Here is an 8,331-nt window from a genome sequence, read left to right as displayed (position 1 = left end):
AGTAGATTGCTTCTCCCAATAATTTCTTCTTTAGACTGTAAAATTAGGGCTATCGTAGTGGAGAAGGCCAAGTAGAACCTCTGAAACTACTCCCTCCTCCTCCATCCAAGAGAGTAAATAAAAGACAGTGTTACACTCCAGGGAACACAGCAGAGATTAAAGCCACCTTTGAAGACGTCATGAATGCAGGAGTAATGTTTTCCCCACTTAATTCTCACCTTAATCAGAATGCAATGGTCCATCGTAAGTGAAGTAGAAATGCTAGAAATGCAGGAATTTCAGTTCCTAAAGGATGTGGCAAACTCATCCAGGGAGTAGCCCCAGTTGTGCTTGCTGGGTTATAAATGGTATTTTTGTTAGAGCAGATTAACATGGCTTTAGGTGTGTGCTATTGTTAGCCATTAATCTGGCCAATGCAATTTTTTTTTTTTTTTTTTGAGATGGAGTATTTCCCTTTTGCCCAGGCTGGAGTGAAGTGGTTTGATCTCAGCTCACTGCAACTTCCACCCCCCAGGTTCAAGTGATTCTCCTGCCTCAGCCTCCTGAGTAGGTGGGATTACAGGTATCTGCCACCATGCCCAGCTAATTTTTGTATTTTTATTAGAGACAGGGTTTTGTGGGAAGTCAGAGACCCCAAACAGAGGGACCTGCTGAAGCCATGACAGAAGAACATAAATTGTGAAGATTTCATGGACATTTATCACGTTCCCAATCAATACTCTCATAATTTCCTATGCCTGTCTTTACTTTAATCTCTTAATCCCTTAATCTTCATAAACTGAGGATGTATGTTGCCTTAGGACCCTGTGATGATTGCATTAACTGCACAAATTATTCATAAAGCATGTGTGTTTGAACAATATGAAATCTGGGCACCTTGAAAAAAGAACAGGGAACAAGGGAGATAACCCTTAAGTCTGACTGCCTGGGAGTCGGGTGGAACAGAGCCATAGTTCTGTTATTACCAAAAACAGGTAAGAGAAATATTGCTGAATTCTTTCACCAGTAAGGAATATTAATAATTAACAGCCCTGGGAAAAGAATACATTCTGGGGGGGGGGGGTCTCTAAAATGCCCACCCTGGGAATGTCTGCCTTATGCAGATGTAGACAGGGATGAAACACGCCCTAGTCTCCTGCAGCGCCCCCAGGCTTGCTAGGATTAGGAAATTCCAGCCTGGCGAATTCTATTCAGATCGGTTCTCTGCTCTTGAACCCTGTTAAGATGTTTATCAATGACAATGTGTGCACAGCGGGACATGGAAGTTCATTCATGATTCTAGTTTCACCCTAACCTTGTGATCTCGCCCTGACCTTCTGCCTTGTGATCTTTTGTTGCCCCTGAAGCATGTGATCTCTGTGACCCACACCCTATTCATACACTCCCTCCCCTTTGAAAATTGCTAATAAAAACTTGCTGGTTTTACAGTTTGGGGACATCACGGAACCTGCCGACATGCAATGTCTACCCCAGACAGCCAGCTTTAAATTTCTCTCTTTTGTACTCTTTCTCTTTATCTCTCAGACTGGCTGACACTTAGGGAAAATAGAAAATAAAAATAAAAATAAAAATGTCTTACACTAATCTTATACCATTTTCAACTTTGTAAGAATCCTCTTAACCAGAAAGGCTAAGAAGTTAGTAAACACCATTTATTTGAGAATACAGTTTTAAAAAGGTACAAATATTATAGGTTTGTCATTCTTTTCCAGGTTATAAAAATTATGTATGAGTTTTCATAATGTTAACAGTGGAGATAACGGAAAGAAATATGAATTGGGCAATCTTCTCCTTGGAGGAAACCAAGAAAACATAAATAATCTTTAAGTGATTTAGTTATGTAATTTACTAATTGGTCTTTTGAATGACTCTATTCTCATTCATTTAACTAGGTTGTATCATACATAATCATTCATTGTAAAAAAAAGTTATAAATTGTGCTTCTAAAAATACTGTGATATTCTCATCATGATTTGTTATTCTCCCAGCAACAATGTTAAAGTGATTGATGCATTCTAAAGAACTGCAAAACAGAAGCAAAGTAAGATAAGAAAATTTGAAAGTGTAAGTTTTTATAAATTCATAGCAGACATACCACAGATGAAGTTAGGGATGTTAACAAAATTCTTTGTAACCAGTAAGAAGTGCTGATGAAATAAATCGGTTGCAGCTTCATATAAAGCTCTTCTCCTTCTCAAGAGAAAGCTGCTTTTTTTACATGAAGTCTCTAATTTAACATAATGTGATTTGAATCCTCATCCATAAAGCATGTTGTACTTTTCTTTTCATTGTCACAAGTCTGCTGTGAGAGATTGAAATTCTCTCCTTTATTTCAGCTGCAGCTGCCAAGACTCTGCCTCCCAGGCCTGTATTCACCAAAACAATAATTCCCTTAGACACTTACTAAATCAGGGAAACCTCATTTGCACCTAAATACGGTCTATGTACATGAATAATAATTGCTAATCTTTCAGGTGAAATTATGTAAACATACAGAGAAGCTACATACTTGGACATATTAATGGCAGCTTGGCTAAGCATTTTCAAAAATCATTACATCAGGCTAATTAATCTTTTGAATTTTGCACAAGGAGGTCTATTCACATTAACCAATGCCAAACTTTCCTTCTCCCCATCCCCTGCTATTCCACATCTCAAACCAAACTGCCTTGCCCAGCCAATTTCATTGAACATAACCTTAATAGACCGCATTTACCTTGTGTCTGACATGCATGAGGCTCTACACTAAGGGTTTTACATGCGGGAAGAATATTATGTAAAATATTGGAGAGAATAGTCATGGCACAATCATTTAAAAGAGCCTGACTTTTGTATTTAGATATACCTGAATTCAATTCTTGGCTATGGCTCACACTAACTTGGACTTAAAGTTTCTGTTTCAGTTTCTGCATCTTGGATGTAAGGAGCGTAATTATCACTTAGAAATTTTTTAAGAGACTTCTCCCAGGACATGGAGCCAGTCACCTGAGGAATCAGCATAAAAACCCAGGACTCAAATTCATGTTCTTAACAATATGTTTTACTGGCACCATTACTTTTTTGTACTTCTACTTTTCACAAGGGTGTTGAGACCCTTCAGGATTTTGAAAAATATTGTTCTATTTATGGCTTATCAGAGATAGGAAAAATATGATATTATTTTGTATTTCTGAAGAATTTAAATTCATATCATGCATTTTAAGTTTTGAAAACTATCCTACAGTATTTCCCACAGCTCATCCACTCCTGTCTTTCCAATTGCTTTTCTTAACCCAGCTCTGAGAAATAATTTTGCACAGTGTGCAGGGCTGTGCATGGGTACAGTGTGCAGGGTTGGGCATGGGTACAGTGTGCAGGGTTGTGCATGGGTACAGTGTGCATGCTTGTGCATGGGTACAGTGTGCAGGGTTGTGCATGGGTGGCCGAGCAGGGAGTCATGGCATATGTGTGAGGAAGGAGTCACAGCACTGAATACAGGTAGCGGGTCTGAAGACACAAAGAACTTGATTCTGTTTTCTAACTTCCAATTTTTTCACATGTGTTCTGTGACTATGAAAGTGGTGTGTTTCTCAGAATCGATGACCATCACTCATAAACTCACACTTTCGGCTCTAATTGTTTCTTTTAACACTAGTATAGAATATGGCAAGGAAATATTAAGGGAAGAAGGGAAGGAGAAAAGGTATAGGATGTTTTTGATGTTACTAAAATCTAAGTAATAACCATAAAGGGTTACACAAATGCACATAAATCTACAGGACTTTAGAATGTTTTATTTTATGAAGAACTTGGGCTGAACCCTTGAGCTCTCGTCATTATGTGTAATTCATCCCAAACTATCCTATGGGCTGGATTAGAGGAAACACAATAAGATTTATAAAATGTTATTTTAACTCTCTTTATTGGCAGTTTGTGCACACACGCACGAATTTAACTTTACAGCTCCCCTGCAGTGTCCATGATAACCTGAAGATGCTGAAACAGAAACTCAGATTTCATTGGATTAACACTTTATTTTTACCCAGTGGAGTGCAGGTCGAAGGCACTCTGTAAACTGAATTTGTAACTCTAGGAAGCAATGTTCTGAACCAGAAAGCAGGAAAGAGTATTAATCAAAAGTGAAACGTTTCTGCTAAAAGCAGAACAGTCTTGGAATATGATTTTAAAGATCACCTACTATGCACACAATTATTTTGTAGTTGCAGTTCCCACCAAAATTTTAAAGAAAATTGACAGGAAATTTCATTATTCATTATTCGAGTATGCACTGTGTATACAATGTAATCCCAGTCACTCACTGGGACAAGGCAAAGTGACATTAAGACACAATATTTTAAAAGTCTAATTGTTCCATACTATACAAAGTGAGCTTTCATTGCAAATATTTCTATTATAAGGTCTACAGAGGCATAATATTGGTAAAATGAAAATAGTTTCTGAACCATATACAGTTTTATAGATATTTTAAAAGTATGTCTCTAAAGTATTGACTAACTGGCAGTGTTACTCCTTATTTTCATTTTTAAATATATTTTACCAGTTCAGGAACGATGTAATTCAATAAAAATTCCCATTACAGTCTGCAATTTCCTCTCCGTTTTCATAGTAGTAACTGGAGATACTGCTTCAAACATGGTTAAGCCTGTTGAAGAGACAGTTTTTCTCACTTTCAGAAGATATTTCTTAAAGAAGGGATAAGGTTGATAGACTCAAGATAGTAAGAGATTCTGCCTGATCAAAAAATAAAATCAACTCAAAGAGATATATATTTTTTTCCCTTATGTGCCAAAATAGTGGACTACTTTCTCGTTCCAGGGTTTTCTATATAAGCTCAAGAACATGCATCCCATAGTATCTGTTAAATCAGAGAAATTATTAAACTTTTATTACAAAGATAATAGAATTATGTGGAAACATTTACTACATTGAATGGATGGATGTTTTGTTGAAATAACTGGTTAAACTAAAATATTTTGTCCATTGTCTCATTTTTATTCTAATTCTAATCATAGATTTGCTTGTTTATCTGACAAAAGATAGTGCTATTGTGGAGAATTATGAAATAAGTATAAATCTTCATAGTATAGGTAAAATACACTTTCAAAAAATGATCCTGTGGATGAAAGAGGCAGTGTCTTTTGAGACTCACCACCAGTTCCAGTCTTTGAACTTTGAACTTCACCTGTTCAACTTTCACGGGACTAACTCTGTATGATTCCAAAGCTCATTCTCTGAGGTAGAAGTTATAATGACAGTTCTGCAAAGCTTGTAATTTTTCCTCACCCAGATTACCATTTCTTCTTAGGATTTTAAGCAAACTATACAGTAAATGCAAGATACCATGTAATAAAGTTAGTACATGCCTTCGATGAGTTTCACCTAAGTTGCATCACCTTTTTCGTGGTTACCTTACTGTTCCTCTGAAAAATTATCTTCATTTCTCCAGGTAATATATAGAAAATAACTTTACATTAATGCACACAGCATTAACGTATATTAAAATCTCAATGAAATTAGTGTCATTTTATCCTCTTTTCCTGAGCTATTTAATTGGTTGTCACTTCTGTTTCCTACAATGTATTCTTTGTTTTACTACACTTTTTAATTCAGTCATCAAATATTTATTAACTGCCAGCTATAACTATGGAAATATACTTTGTTCAACAAATGCTTACTGAATGCCTATTGTGTGAAAGGAATTATACTGTGAAATTTGGGTGTAAAAACACATGCTCTTGATGGTCATCATCAACATCATGATTCCAAATTTTTACAGTTCTTCAAGCACAGTAGTCCAAAAATAAAGTCTCACACTGTTTTACGTGTCAATCAGTTTATCATCAGGACTGAAGCTCTGATGTTGAACATTGATTCTTTTATTGAGAATCTCTTTGCATTGGCTGGTGATGGAGAACCAGAGGTATGGAAAAATGTGTGCCGAGCACTCGTGATGTTGCTCGAAGTTTGAATGGCTTGCCTGCTCCCTCACATGCATAAGATAGTTGAGGGTACGCTACAGAGGACTCAAGATCAAGATGAAAACGTGGCTTTAGAAGCCTGTGAATTTTGGCTAACTTTAGCTGAACAACCAATATGCAAAGATGTATTCGTAAGCCTTCTTCCCAAGTTGCTTCCTGTGTTAGTGAATAGCATGAAGTACTCAGATACGGATATTATCCTACCCACGGGTGATGTTGAAGACGACGAAACAATTCCTGATAGTGAACAGGATATATGGCCACGTTTTCACCGATCAAGGACAGTGACTCAGCAGCCTGATGAAGATGGAATTGAAGAGGAAGACGATGATAATGATGAAATTGATGATGATGATACAATTCCCGACTAGAATCTAGGGAAATGTTCTGCTGCTGCCCTAGATGTTCTTGCAAACACGCGTCATGATGAACTGTTGCCATATATGTTTTGCCTTTTGAAAGAATTACTTTTTCATCATGAATGGGTTGTTAAAGAATCAGGCATGTTGGGTTTAGGAGCAATTGCTGAAGGTTGCATGCAGGGCATGATTCCATACTTGCCTGAGCTTATTCCTCACCTTATTCAGTGTCTCTCTGATAAAAACGCTCTTGTCCATTCTATAACATGCTGGATTGTTAGCCGCTATGCACACAGGGTAGTCAGTCAGCCACCAAACACATGTACCCAAAGCCATTAATGACAGAATTGTGAAAGCACGTCCTGGACAGCAACAAGAGAGTACAAGAAGCTGCCTGCAGTGCCTTTGCTACCCTAGAAGTGGAGGCTTGTACAGAACTTGTTCCTTACCTTGCTTATATACTTGATACCCTGGTTTTTGCGTTTAGTAAATACCAGCATAAGAACCTGCTCATTCTTTACGATGCCATAGGAACATTAGCAGATTCAGTAGAACATCATTTAAACAAACCAGAATATTTTCGATGCTAATGCCTCCACTGATCCAGACATGGAACATGTTAAAGGATGAAGATATGATCTCTTCCCTTTACTTGAGTGCCTATCTTCAGTTGCCACAGTGCTGCAGTCTGGCTTCCTTCCATATTGCAAACCTGTGTATCGGAGTTGTGTAAACCTAGTACAGAAGACTCCTGCACAAGCCACGCTAAACGATGCCCAACCAGATCAATATTCATATAAATAAGATAAAGATTTTATGACAGTGGCTCTTGATTTACTGAGTGGCCTGGCTGAAGGACTTGGAGGCAACATTGAACAGCTGGTAGCCTGAAGTAACATCCTAACACTAATATATCAGTGGACGCAGGATAAAATGCCGGAAGTTTGACAGAGTTCTTTTGCCCTGTTAAATTACCTCACAAAAGCTTGCTTTCAGCATATTAAGCCTTGTATAGCTGATTTCATGCCAATATTGAGAACCAAGCTAACTCCAGAATCCATTTCAGTCTGCAACAATGCCACATGGGCATCTGAAGAAATCTCCATTCAAATGGATATAGAGATGCAGCCTTATATTCCTATGCTGTTGCACCAGCTTGTAGAAATCATTAACAGACCCAACACACCAAAGACGCTGTTAAAGAACACAGCAATAACAATTGGTCGTCTTGGTTATGTTTGTCCTCAAGAGGTGGCCCCCATGCTACAGCAGTTTACAAGACCCTTGTGCACCTCTCTGAGAAACATAAGAGACAATGAGGAAAAGGATTCAGCATTCCGTGGAATTTGTACCATGATCAGTGTGATTCCCAATGGCCTAATCCAAGATTTTATGTTTTTTGTGATGCTATTGCATCATGGATTAACCCAAAAGATGATCTCAGAGACGTGTTCTGTAAGATCCTTCATGGATTTAAAATCAAATTGGCGATGAAAATCGGAGGCATTTCTCTGACCAGTTTCCTCTTCCCTTAAAAGAGCATCTTGCAGCTTTGTATGGTGTTTAATCTAATACACTTCAGCTGCAGTCCCCAAATTAGGGGTCCTTCAGTCTTGGAGACTATGAGGGAGCCTCTGCAGCCAGGGAAAATGCTCCCCGTTATGGGGGGAAGGGTAAACCAGTAGGGAATACAGCACAATCCCAACCCTACTGGGAGGGGCGGGAGGGAGGTGTTGCCGTCACTGTGTTAAGTTGATGTTGAGAAACGTTTTAACATCTGGAGCTTTTGTGGGTGGAAATGTGCCTCCAGTTACAACTCCACAGTGGATGTGAAGAGCGAAAAAAAAAAGAAGAAGAAAGAAAGTGTGGCCAGGCGCAGTGGCTCATACCTGTAATCCTAGCATTTTGGGAGGCCAAGGCAGGTGGATCAGTTCAGGTCAGGAGTTCGAGACCAGCTTGACCAACATGGTGAAAAAAATACATCTCTATTAAAA

General features: G+C 38.2%; 1 pseudogene; it reads left to right on the top strand.

Annotated features, from left to right (window-relative positions):
• Positions 1-5,770: 5,770 nt before the first annotated feature.
• On the top strand, positions 5,771-8,011 carry LOC117084256 (annotated as a pseudogene).
• The last annotated feature ends 320 nt before the right edge of the window (positions 8,012-8,331 follow it).

Source organism: Trachypithecus francoisi, unplaced genomic scaffold, assembly GCF_009764315.1.
Source record: "Trachypithecus francoisi isolate TF-2019V2 unplaced genomic scaffold, Tfra_2.0 Contig00462_ERROPOS126671, whole genome shotgun sequence".
NCBI classification, from domain to species: Eukaryota; Metazoa; Chordata; class Mammalia; order Primates; family Cercopithecidae; genus Trachypithecus; species Trachypithecus francoisi.
Note: the sequence above shows the minus strand (reverse complement) of the source record. Positions and strands in the feature narration are given on the sequence as shown.